Source organism: Mustela lutreola, chromosome 14, assembly GCF_030435805.1.
Source record: "Mustela lutreola isolate mMusLut2 chromosome 14, mMusLut2.pri, whole genome shotgun sequence".
Classification (NCBI taxonomy): domain Eukaryota; kingdom Metazoa; phylum Chordata; class Mammalia; order Carnivora; family Mustelidae; genus Mustela; species Mustela lutreola.
Window position 1 is genome coordinate 11,784,199 of NC_081303.1, and position 11,825 is coordinate 11,796,023.

The window sequence follows — 11,825 nt, forward strand, 5'->3', positions numbered from 1 at the left end:
AGGGGTGGGGCGGGGTGGGGCGGGGCGCCGAGGGGCGGGGCGCCGAGGGAGGGCGCGGAGGGAGGGCGCGGAGGGAGGGCAGCAGCCGGAAAGGGGATCGCGGCGCGGAGACCTGAGTTCTCGCGAGTGTTCCGGCCTAGGCGCCGGCTCCGCGGGAATTTTCAAACTCTCGCAGGAGAAGGTAGGGGGAGGGAGGGGAAGCCCGCCTGGCACCGCGGATCATTTACATAGAGCAGGATCTCCCCGCCTCCAGAGAGCTGCTGGGGGCGGGAGGAGGGGGAGTGCGGGAGGAAACTACAAGTCCCGCGATGCCTTGCGCGCCACCCCGCTGCGGCGGCCTGGCACGCGTACGCGCGTGGAGTCGGGAGTGGTAATCTCTGGCCGGGGCCTCCGGGATCCGCGGGCGGGGCTAGGGTTCCTCTGTGGCGGGAGAGGGGCCGCCACGTTAGCGTCTATCCCTAGCGGATATAGCTGGCTGCGCCTGGCTGGCCTCTGCTGCCTTGGCGGGCGCGTCTACCCTCGGTGGTTTTCGTTCCTTGTGCTCGGACTCTTCGTGCCCAAGGTGGCAGTCTGGGGAAACCCTTTTAAATACCCGTGGCCACAGGTGTCACGCCGCCTAGCCTAATCTTTTTCCTCTTTTTACCCCAAATTAGTTGCCGTTTTGGTCGCTGAGGGTTTCACTGCGGAATTTCCTTAATTTGTTGTTGGTATCTTTGAAGCTAGTCCCAGCACCAAACGCGTTTCAAGCACGGAGATGTCCACTATGTCCCTGATAGTAAATACCAAATAAAAGGATTATAACGTGAGGTGGAGGGAAGATTGTGGCAGCCGCTTCTGTTATCAGGAAAGCTTGTCCTTTTCTGTTACCCTCTCCCATGTGTTTTTTGAGATACGCTCCCTTTTAAAAATGTAATTTCTTTTTTCCTGTAATTTGTGTTTCTTTGTTGACAGCAACCTCTAAACATAACAACGTATTTGTTTGCAAAGGTGTTGCGCTAACCTGGAGTTCAAAGGGGTTTTGGTGGTTTGTCTTAATTATTTTAAATAGACCTTTTCAAACCGAAATCCCTCTGGCAAATGTGCTGATTTGTGTCGTGCCCTTGCTCCCCATGGTACATTTAACTTTCTTTGGCACCATTTTGTGCTCAATCCCTGCGTATTGAACTTCTTGAGTTCTTAACTCTGGTATCCTGCTCCTGAAGCCGTGTGACATTAGGAAAATCAAGTGACCTCTCTGGCCTTCCATTATCTTTAGAGCAAGAGGGACTGGATTAGAGAATTGACTGATTTGTTCGTTAGAGTTCTGTTAACTTTTGTCTAAGGGGCTGCCAGTTGTAAAATTCAAGTCTCTCTCCCCACACTGATACAGATTAATTAATCAGCTTTCCAAATCAGATTTTAATCTTTCCTTTCATCATTATCAGCAGAATGGTTTCTGTATGGTTATCTATAATCTGGACCAACCCTACCTGTCCTATTTTATTTCCCCCTGTAGTTCTGAGGATCCTTTCTTAACTGTGATGAGGGAGCAAAAGGCAAACGGAGGGCAAAACCCTAGCTGACACCCCATGACCCCTCCCCAACTTAAGGTGGGATATATATAATATAAGGTGGGATATACATAATATAAGGTGGGATATACTATATACATATCTGATATATATGGTATTCCTCAGGCACTAGTAACTGCCCAAGAACAAAGGAAAAACAAATGGCCAACTGATAAAGATCACTGTCCTATAAGACTTGAAACTCCTCTATAGTTTGTAAGGTCTTAATGATTTACAAGGGAAACACAATCTTAATAATAGACCTCCAGGAACCTATAGACTCAATTTCCTGGAGCCCTAATGTCCCCTTCTCTTCCATCGGATGGGAAACTGTGCGATCAGTCACTCTTCACAATCACAATGCAGGTCTTTTTGCCCACAGGTCCTGTCCTCGCACTATAATAAAAACAGCTTTTGTGCCCAAAATGTCTCAAGAATTCTTCCTTGACCGTTGCACTCTACAATCCCGCAACAACTATCCTCCAAACATACTTCTGCCTTTCACTGTCTCCCAGACTCTCCCCTTTTCTAAATCTCACTATCCCTCAGGTCTAGCTCAAGCCTCTTTTCTCCCCCAAATCTTCCCTTCAACTTGAGCCCTCATTCTTTACTAGGAACTTGCCCTGAAATATGCTAAATGTATGGTCCTAAGTCTGTTTCCCTGTTTGCCTCTGACTCCCTCCATCCCCTCCACCTCCCCCATCACCTTGAGAACGAACTACATCTCACATTTTTTTAATGCGACCCTCAGAACTGCTAGTAGTTTATTTAAATTCCATTCAAAAAGTGAATTTTCACTTTAAAGCTCTCATTCAACACTTTTTCCTCTTTTTCAGTCATTTAAGCATATGGTAAACTATTTGTTAGTTCCAAGAGATGTTAATAACTATTAAATGGGGGGAAAATCTAGGTTTGGCAGTTAAATGAGTTTGAGAAAAACTGATTAAATAAAATCAAATGCTTCTTTTATGTAATACCTCACAGCCTTTAATATGCTTGGTAGTTCCCAAAGATACTTGACAGTGGACTCCATTTATGCTCTTGGATTATCTGGCCTCATTGGTGTTCCCCAGAATGCGCCTTGGTAAACCTGGCCTCAAAGCTTTCCCTTACCAGAGAAAGCATGTATCATGAAAAGAATATGGTCATTTGGAGTCAGAAGAACTTTAATTTTAATTCTTTTCCCTACTTTCTGGCAACCTCACTTTAACTGAATTACTTCCCTTTCTGAACCTGTTCTCTACTCTGGGAAGAAGGGAGAATGTGACTTACACACTTCCCTTGGTGGGCTCTTGCAGAGATTAAAGCGAAGTGTGTGCCCAGCTCAGAACATCATTCCCTTTTTACCTATATGGCCAGTAGGTTCTCGGGGTTTTGTTGTTGTTGTTGTTGTTGCTATTACAGTTTTGGTTCTGGTAAAAAGCCTACAGCATGATCCTGTCTAGTGGGGACCCTCATGCTTCCATTTGGAATGTTTTATTTAAGAGGCACTATTTCAGGACCATGCCAGCCAGCATCCTGGGAGCAAACAGACAACTATGTGATTTCACAGATCTTAGCATCTCATTGAAGTGCTGTGATTTAGATCTTGTTTGTTTTTCAAAGAAATTGGTGGGGGCAGGGAACCTTCCTACTTTAACAACAAAACAACAAAGGGAGCTTGTCTGTCTCTAAGAGAGGCAATCTTTTGTCTCAACAGCTACATTTTCATTATTCTTATAGAGATTATTGGCTAGAAGCAGTGCCCCACCCTTGACTTTCCCAATTGACAATTAGCTTGATGAGGGAAGGGTCTTATTTTTCTTCTTCCCCGCTATGCTTCCAGAGATGGCATGATGCCAACATAAAAATTAGTGCTAAGATAATTGTTTAGTGAACTAGTGTATATGTATGATTTTACCATTCAAAGCAAAATATGCAGTATTTGACTAAAAGGGAGCCTGGAGATATTTAGGCTCATTTTACAGATGGGGAAATGTCATTGTCAATGACATTTGTCATTGTCAAATGATTTTCCATGGATACTTTGGGGTGGATTTTATCTATTCTCTTTTAAAAATATATATAAACATTAAATCAAATCTACGGTTCAAGAGTCACCCGAGCCCACCAGATGTCCCTATTTCTGTAGTCTTTATGCACTTGAAAGAATGTTTTACATGAATGATACCCAAAAAGCCATGTAGTTTCTTTCTTTCCCTCTGAACGTTTATGGTATTTATCGTGAACACCATAGCACAATGAATCTCTTCTTTAAAATTATTTCCATCTCTGCCTTTCCTTGTTGTTCACGTCCTCTCCCAATGTTACTTCTTAAAATCTGTGCGTGTGTGTGTGTGTGTGTGTATGTGTGTGTGTGTGTTTAAAGATTTATTTATTGGGGAGAGAGAGAGAACATGCATGTACATGAACTGGGGGAGGGGCAGATGGAGAGGCGGAGCAGGGAGCCCAACACTGGGCAAATCCCAGGATACTGGAATCATGACCTGAGCCAAAGGCAGACGCTTGAGGACAGAGCCACCCAGGCGCCCCAACCCTTTTGCCTTTTTCTGATCTTTACTCCTTCTTGTGTCCTCTATATGGTTTTTTAATAAACTTCAGGTAGATTTGTTGGATTTGATTAGAGAAGGGTGTAGGTGGCACAGTATGCATTTTTCATGGTGAAGTGTCTCTGAAAATCAAAACAAAGTGTTCACTAGAATGCCTAGGGGGAAAGCCAGCAATGGGATGTCCAGGATAAAACTCAGCATATCCTAGAACATTCCTCTCCTGAAAATAAGTTTAAGTGTAGAAGACCTATAGGGTTTAGAAGTGAATTATTTATTAGTGGGACACAGAATTCCTGTTTAGTAAAGAAAACAATATAGAACTTTAATAAAATCAAAATGTCATTGTTGAGATTCTAAATTGGAACTCTCAGGTTGTATTTTTCTGTATAGTTTTGTTTATAGTTTTCTGTATAGTTTTGTTTCAGTTCCCTATCATTCATTCAGTACTTTGTCCATCCTTCAAATATTTATTGAATGTTTTCAGTAGGCTGGCCGTTACTCAAGGCACTGGGGCTACAGAGTTTGATAAAACCAGTATCTGTGTCCTTTAGGAACTCACTGAGGACAACATAATGAAACGAAAATTAACTTTTGTTTAAAATATTTCTTATAAAACCCCTTTTATTTATTTTTTTAAAGATTTTATTTATTTATTTGACAGACAAGAGATCACAAGCAGGCAGAGAGGCAGACAGAGAGAGAGGAGGAAGCAGGCTCCCTGCTGAGCAGAGAGCCTGATGCGGGACTCGATCCCAGGACCCTGAGATCATGACCTGAGCCGAAGGCAGAGGCTTAACCCACTGAGCCACCCAGGTGCCCCTCTTTTCTTTTTTTAAAAAATATTTATTTATTTGAGAGAGAGAGTGAGCACTTGTGTGCGTGCAAGCAGGGGATGGGGCAGAGGAACAGAAAGAATCCCAAGCAGACTCTGCTGAGCTCAGAGTCCAGTGGGAGGCTCGATCCCAAGACTCTGAGATCATGACCTGAGCCGAAATCAGTAGTCGGATGCTCAACTGACTGAGCCACCCAGGCACCCCTAAACCTTCCTTTGAAATCAAAGAGTGCTACAACTCTTTCTTGAATATCTTATTGGCAATTATAATGAACACTCAGTGTCCTAGTCAGTCATAGGAATATTCTACCTTCACCTTTCGGTTTGGGTCAAGCCATGTATTCAAAAGAATGGGTTGGGTCACAGACTCATTTCTTACCAGTTGGACAAAATACACTTTTAAGGAAGGCCTGCCACTTTTATGTTTTTGAATGATGGCTCTATAATCCCAGATTTCTTTTGTTTGTATGATTCTACATTCTCTTATTTAAAGGGCCTAATTTTATTTTACTATTTCTTTTAATACTCCATACTCAAAAAGGCAGGAATTCTTCTATGATGGCTCTGCCCAGTATGGAGCCCAGTGCAGGACATGAACTCATGACCCTGAGATGAAGATCTGGGCTGAGATCAAGAGTTGGATGCCTCACCGACTGAGCCACTGAGTCATCCTTTAAAGGGTCTAATTTTGAAGTTAGAAAGCTACCCTTCATTTTGTTGGCCACAGATTGTGGACATGAAAGTTTAACACACTTGGCAAATTCCAGGTATTAAATATAATCCAGTGTTCTGATTAAAGTATGAATAACTAAACACCCCCTTGCTGCACATTGCTCCCACAGCATTTATGGTTTTGTGTGCTTAGGAGGTTTTTACACTCTCTGCACTATTGACACAGCACTCCGGCGATCTCTTAATCCCAATTGGACAATCATATGTTGCCTCACCAATGGGGCAGTTTTGGAAAACAGACACTTGACAGATACTTAGTCAATAAGGCTGGGGAGCTTGCTCCTCAACAGGGACTACAGTGGAAACTTTAACTTCGAAAAAGAAGAGGGAGGAGGGACACAGCAGAGCCATCATAGAAGAATTCCTGCCTTTTTGAGTTAGTGTTCAAAGATTAAAGAAGATAGGAGTCTCAGTGTAAAGATCTTGAAAATTTATCCCCCCACCCCACCAAAATAAAAATAAAGACTAAAGATCATAAAGGGGGCGCCTAGGTGGCTTGGTTGGTTGAGTGACTGACTCTGGATTTCAGCTCAGGTCATGATCTCAGGGTCGTGAGATCAAGCCCTGCATGGGGCTCCACACTCTGCAGGGAATCTGCGTGAGTTTCTCTGTCTCTCTCTCTGTCCCTCCTCCCAAGCGTGCACTCATTCTATTTCTAAAATAAATAAGTGAAATCTAAAAAAAGTTAAAAATAAAGATCATGAAGATTTCAAAGCGTCAAATACAGTCCCACTGATACTGCAAGGCTCGGGGAGAGTCATGGGGCAGAACCGTGAAAGGACAAAGTGATGCATGAAAACCAACCTTGGCAGAGCTGGGTATGACTCCAACTGATTTGGAAACCATTTATTATGTACAAGAAATCTCCATAGATCATTCAATGACAGTTACCAGTGGCTTTGCTAATGGTACTTAACTAGAATCGTTTCTTTCCTTTGCTATTTTTGCTGTCAAACCTGCATATTGTCAGCCTCCTGGAGAAGAAGAGATCCAAACTGTGGCTCCCAACCTCAGGTGAGCCTTCACACCCCTTCCCTCCCCACCCCTAGCCTCTGTTGGGCTCTCTTAGGGCAGCTCGCAGTCCACACAAAGGAGCTCTTTGGATGCGGCTTGTGCGGGAACACCCCACGGTTTCAGAATGAAGACTTATTTCAAGCAGGGAGGTCTTCCTAACCACTCGCATTTTCAATTCTTAGTGTTCTGAGAAGCTTTAGACACCAGAAGATGAGAGAAACGTAAAGCCGTGCCATAGTTCCATAAATACAGATGTTTCCAGTGGCTTGTTTTAGCTCATTTTCTTTCCTCTTTAAGAGTGAGCAGTGGATGGGGCGTCTGGGTGGCTCAGTGGGTTAAGCCTCTGCCTTCGGCTCAGGTCATGATCTCAGAGTCCTGGGATCGAGTCCCGCATCGGGCTCTCTGCTCAGCAGAGAGCCTGCTTCCCTCTCTCTCTGCCTGCCTCTCCATCTACTTGTGATTTCTCTCTGTCAAATAAATAAATAAAATGTTTAAAAAAAAAAAAAAAAACCTATCTCCTTTAAAAAAAAAAAAAAAAAAAAAAGAGTGAGCAGTGGATGGGGCGCCTGGGTGGCTCAGTGGGTTAAGCCTCTGCCTTCGGCTCAGGTCATGATCTCAGAGTCCTGGGATCGAGCCCCGCATCGGGCTCTCTGCTCAGCAGGGAGCCTGCTTCCCCCCCCCTCTCTCTGCCTGCTTCTCTGCCTACTTGTGATCTCTCTCTGTCAAATAAATAAATAAAAATCTCTAAAAAAAAAAAAAAAAAAAAAAAAAAGAGTGAGCAGTGGAAATGGCAAACCCTTCCCCCCACCTGCCAGTCCAGGCGTCATCCTCAGGTCCCTACTTTCAAGCCCCGTGACTCCCCTGACCCCCTTATCCCGACCCCTGCACTGACCACCTGAGTGCTTCCCGATGTTTTCTGGGCCCACAAATCACTGCATGACAGAGCCTCATGTGGACACCGTGGCGTTTTCCGTCTGTTTCCCTACAACGTGCTTTTACTTTCATTCTCTTCCAAAGCTTGGTCTTTCCTTTTGTCACTTTTCTGAATTACGTGGCTCCTATAATCTCTGGGTTTGTGTGCCATCTGAGTCACTTTTTAGACTTCTGAAAACTTTGCTGACCTTCACTTGTTTCCAGGCATTTATATGGCCAACCATTGTGTTTGTCGTTGAAGCTCGGAGGAAGAGCTTCAGGAGCAATGTATCTGGCTTGACAGCCCCTCAGACCCCGTCAGGGTGAGGGCACCATGACTTTGGCTCCAGACTTAGCCTCGGAGGTCCAGAAACTGGGTCATGCCAGGACTCCCAGAGCTCATCTGTCTCAAGGAGACAGACTTGTATGAACCACATTCATTAGAAGTTTATATATAAACCCAAATTCTAATTTATTAGCTTAGAGTAGTGGATATGTCCTTGCTTCAACTAGGATCCCTGTAAGTCCTCTCCAGAGCACCCCCTTTTCCGATGGTGAGGTACCCGGGAAATGGAATAATAAAAGATCACTTGATGAATATGAAGTCAGAGTTTGAAGGGGGAATTGTTTTGAGAGAAATTTCATCCAGGCCGGAGAAGCCTGATGACTCACAATGGCCTTACAACAGAGGACAGTCTGTGCTGGATAAACACAGCCAGCTCTGGGCCCCTGACTTCCTGTCCTGGGAGAAAGGTTCACTGCTGCCAATGTGAGCGCAAGGTCAGTCCAGACAGGGCCAGTACAATGGATGGGGGTTCTGCTGGCGAAATGACAACCAGGCTGGCTCCCTGAGTTTGCTTCCAGGTGCCTGCGAGGGAGGTAGGGGTCGTTCTACTCTTCCCCACCCACACGGATTCGTCCGGTCTCTTGATTCACTCCCACTGATGGTCAAGTCTATCCAAGATATGTGTGAATTTCTGTTTGTTTGTTTTTTTTAATGATTTTCTTTATTAACAGAGAGAGAGAGAGAGAGATCACAAGTAGGCAGTGAGGCAGGCAGAGAGAGAGAGAGGAAGCAGGCTCCCTGCTGAGCAGAGAGCCGATGTGAGGCTCGATCCCAGGACCCCGAGATCATGACCTGAGCCAAAACCAAGAGTCAGAAGCTCAACCGACCGCACCACCCAGGCGCCCCATACATGCTTCTGTAATTCTAACAGATCATTTATGAAAAGCCTTGTTTTTTCTGCCGTAATATACTCACTGTTAAATCACGGCAGGGGATGGGGGAGACAAAGCATGTTTTACAGGGTTGTTTGCTGCGGCCGTCACCCCGATCCATGAATCCAGGGAAAGGGAGCTCGGTGCTGGGCGAGAGCATGGTCTGACCTGGGTTGGAATCCTGTCTCTACCACTCATTCCCTGTGAGACCCCGAGGGATTTACCTGACCTTTCGAAGCCAGCGGGCCTCCAAGCGCGGTCTTCAAACAGCATAGACAGGTCTTCAAGGAACTCGATGCTTCCACCAGAATGAGAAATCAATCACTAAGTGCAGAGACTTTGTCTAAAGAGGAACTTTCTCAGTGAAGAAAGCAGTGTGTTGATTTACCTTCCAGCCCTGTCTCCTTAGCAATAAAATTGGGAAATAATACCACCTAAGCAGAGCTGCTATTATAGGGGTAAGATTAATGAGGACACATGATACATGCCAGGACTACAATACATAATTGTCTCTTCTGTTATTTTGTTGTTATTGTTGCAGTTCAGCACCACACCCCACCAGGAGAGGAATTTCCTAACATTAGAGCTCAGCAACAGGCTCACAGAAGCGAAGAGAAGCAGGAGGCTGAGGGCTTACACCTGTCATTCAGGCCACAACTCAGCAGCGCCAGCACCTCTCTCAGCATGGACTCCTCATGTGGACACTGGGGCGGGAATAGTGCCCCTGCTTGAGTCGTCACTGGGACTTAAAGTATACAGCCTATGTAAAACCATCACAATGGTGCCGAACACATAGTCGGGTCCAATAAATGCTAGTTGTCTTCCCTCGTTTTGACCAGCTGTGAGGATTCTTTCAGGAATGGTAGCCCAATATTCATGGAAACAACCATAGGCAAAAGTTTTCCAGGGGTGACAGTGACTCCAAAACTCAAAAAAAAAAAAAAAAAAAAAAAATTAAAGTGAGGAATAAAAAGGAAGGACCCTGCTAGTAAGAATGAAAATAGGAATACCATAGCGTGGTATTTTTCTCTAACTTAAGGCTATGAGATGCACGTGAACCTGAACTGTGACTCAATACATCCCTGTTGAAAGCAAGGGACTAGTGTCTCCTACAGAGCTCTCTCACGTGAACTGTGGGCTGTGCTTTCTGACTGAGCTGAATGTCCTTATTCTTACATGTTCCCAGAGTGACTGATCCTTCTCACCTCCCCCACCTTCTTGATGTGGAGTGTGTGGTCGCTGCGACTGCTGATAGCTTTTCCATGTTGCAAAGTGATGGAAAAGACTAATAACTGTTCTATTGTATAACACAACCATCAGTCCGTAGTAACACTTGTGTGTGTGTGTGTGTGTCTCTCTCTCTCTCTTTTTTTTTCCAGAGAGAGAGAGAGCACGTGGAGGGGAAGGGGCAGGAGGAGAGGGAGAGACTGCCAAGCATGCTCCATACTCAGCGTGGAACCGGAGGCGGGGCTCGATCCCATGATCCTGACATAGTGACCTGAGCTGAAATCCAGACTCTGACGCTTAACTAACTGAGCCACCCACACTCTCCTTTCTTTCTTTTTTTTTTTTTTTAAGATTTTATTTATTTATTTGACAGACAGAGATCACAAGTAGGCAGAGAGGCAGGCAGAGAGAGAGAGGGAAGCAGGCTTCCTGCGGAAAGAGAGCCCGATGCGGGGCTCGATCCCAGGACCCTGAGATCACGACCCGAGCCGAAGGCAGCAGCCCAAACCACTGAGCCACCCAGGCGCCCTGCCACACTCTCCTTTCTAATGATTTTCTTAACATTTGCTTTTCTCTAGCTTTATTGTAAGAATACAGGATAAAATACCTATATAAAATATGTGGGGGCGCCTGGGTGGCTCAGTGGGTTAAGCCGCTGCCTTCCGCTCAGGTCATGATCTCAGGGTCCTGGGATTGAGTCCCGCATCGGGCTCTCTGCTCAGCGGGGAGCCTGCTTCCTCCTCTCTCTCTCTCTCTGCCTGCCTCTCTGCCTACTTGTGATCTCTCTCTGTCAAATAAATAAATAAAATCTTTAAAAAAAAAAAAAAGAAAGAAAAATTAAAAAAAATAAGTAAAAATAAAATATGTGTTAATCAACTGTTAGTGTCATTGGTAAGGCTTTGAAATAGTAGTCTACTTGTAGGTTAAGTTTTGGGAGTCAAAAGTTACATGTGGATTCTCGACTATGTGAAAGGTCTGTGTTCCCAACCACCGCGTTGTTCAAGAATCGGCTCTACTTGGAATCTAATAAGCACTCAGGAAATATTAGCTATTCCTATGATCTCTATACATTTAAGAAAATTAAGCAGATGCCTCTAATTTCTTCAAATTCTACATTCCCTTGTTTACTACCAATCTACGTATATTTAGTAATAAACTGAGAGTTTGACCTTAATCATTCTCCTGTGACAGAAGGGTGTTACTCATATTGCAAGAAGATTGTGCTTTCCACACAATTAAAGTGTTGTCGTAAAGTCGGCCTCGCATGGAGGCACTAAGAAATTCTCAGTGTATGTGCGCAATCAGTCATGATGTCAGTCACTCTTGGCCCAGTCACTTGTTTGGGGAATAATTGTGTGGACTCTTGGTCTATTTTGGGTTGAATTGTGTCTTCCCTAAAACATACGTTGACACAGATCAATGGAACAAGATAGAGAACCCAGACATAAACCCATGAGTATATGGTCAATTAATTTATGACAAAGGAGGCAGAAATATACTTCAGGGAAAAGAGAGTCTCTTCAAATAAATGGTGTTGGGAAACATGGGCTGCCACCATGACCAAGAATGAAAATGGATTGCTTTCTTACACCACACACAACAAACTCAAAATAACTGAAGACCTAGTTGGGAGACCTGAAAACATGAGGCTCCTAAACCAAAACAAACATAATCTCTTGGACATCAGTCTTAGCAACATACTCGGGATATATGCCCTCAGGCAAAGAAAACAAAGCAAAAACAAACTGTGAGGGCTATCCCAAAGTAAAATAAATGTTTTCTCACGGCAAA

The 11,825-nt window shown here is 44.5% G+C and overlaps 1 long non-coding RNA gene across 1 annotated transcript; it reads left to right on the forward strand.

Annotated features, from left to right (window-relative positions):
• The first annotated feature begins 8,291 nt into the window (after positions 1-8,291).
• LOC131814737 (uncharacterized) lies at positions 8,292-9,635 on the forward strand. Its single transcript, XR_009347429.1, has 2 exons — positions 8,292-8,468; positions 9,349-9,635. It is a non-coding gene; the product is annotated as an uncharacterized LOC131814737 (long non-coding RNA).
• Positions 9,636-11,825: the final 2,190 nt, after the last annotated feature.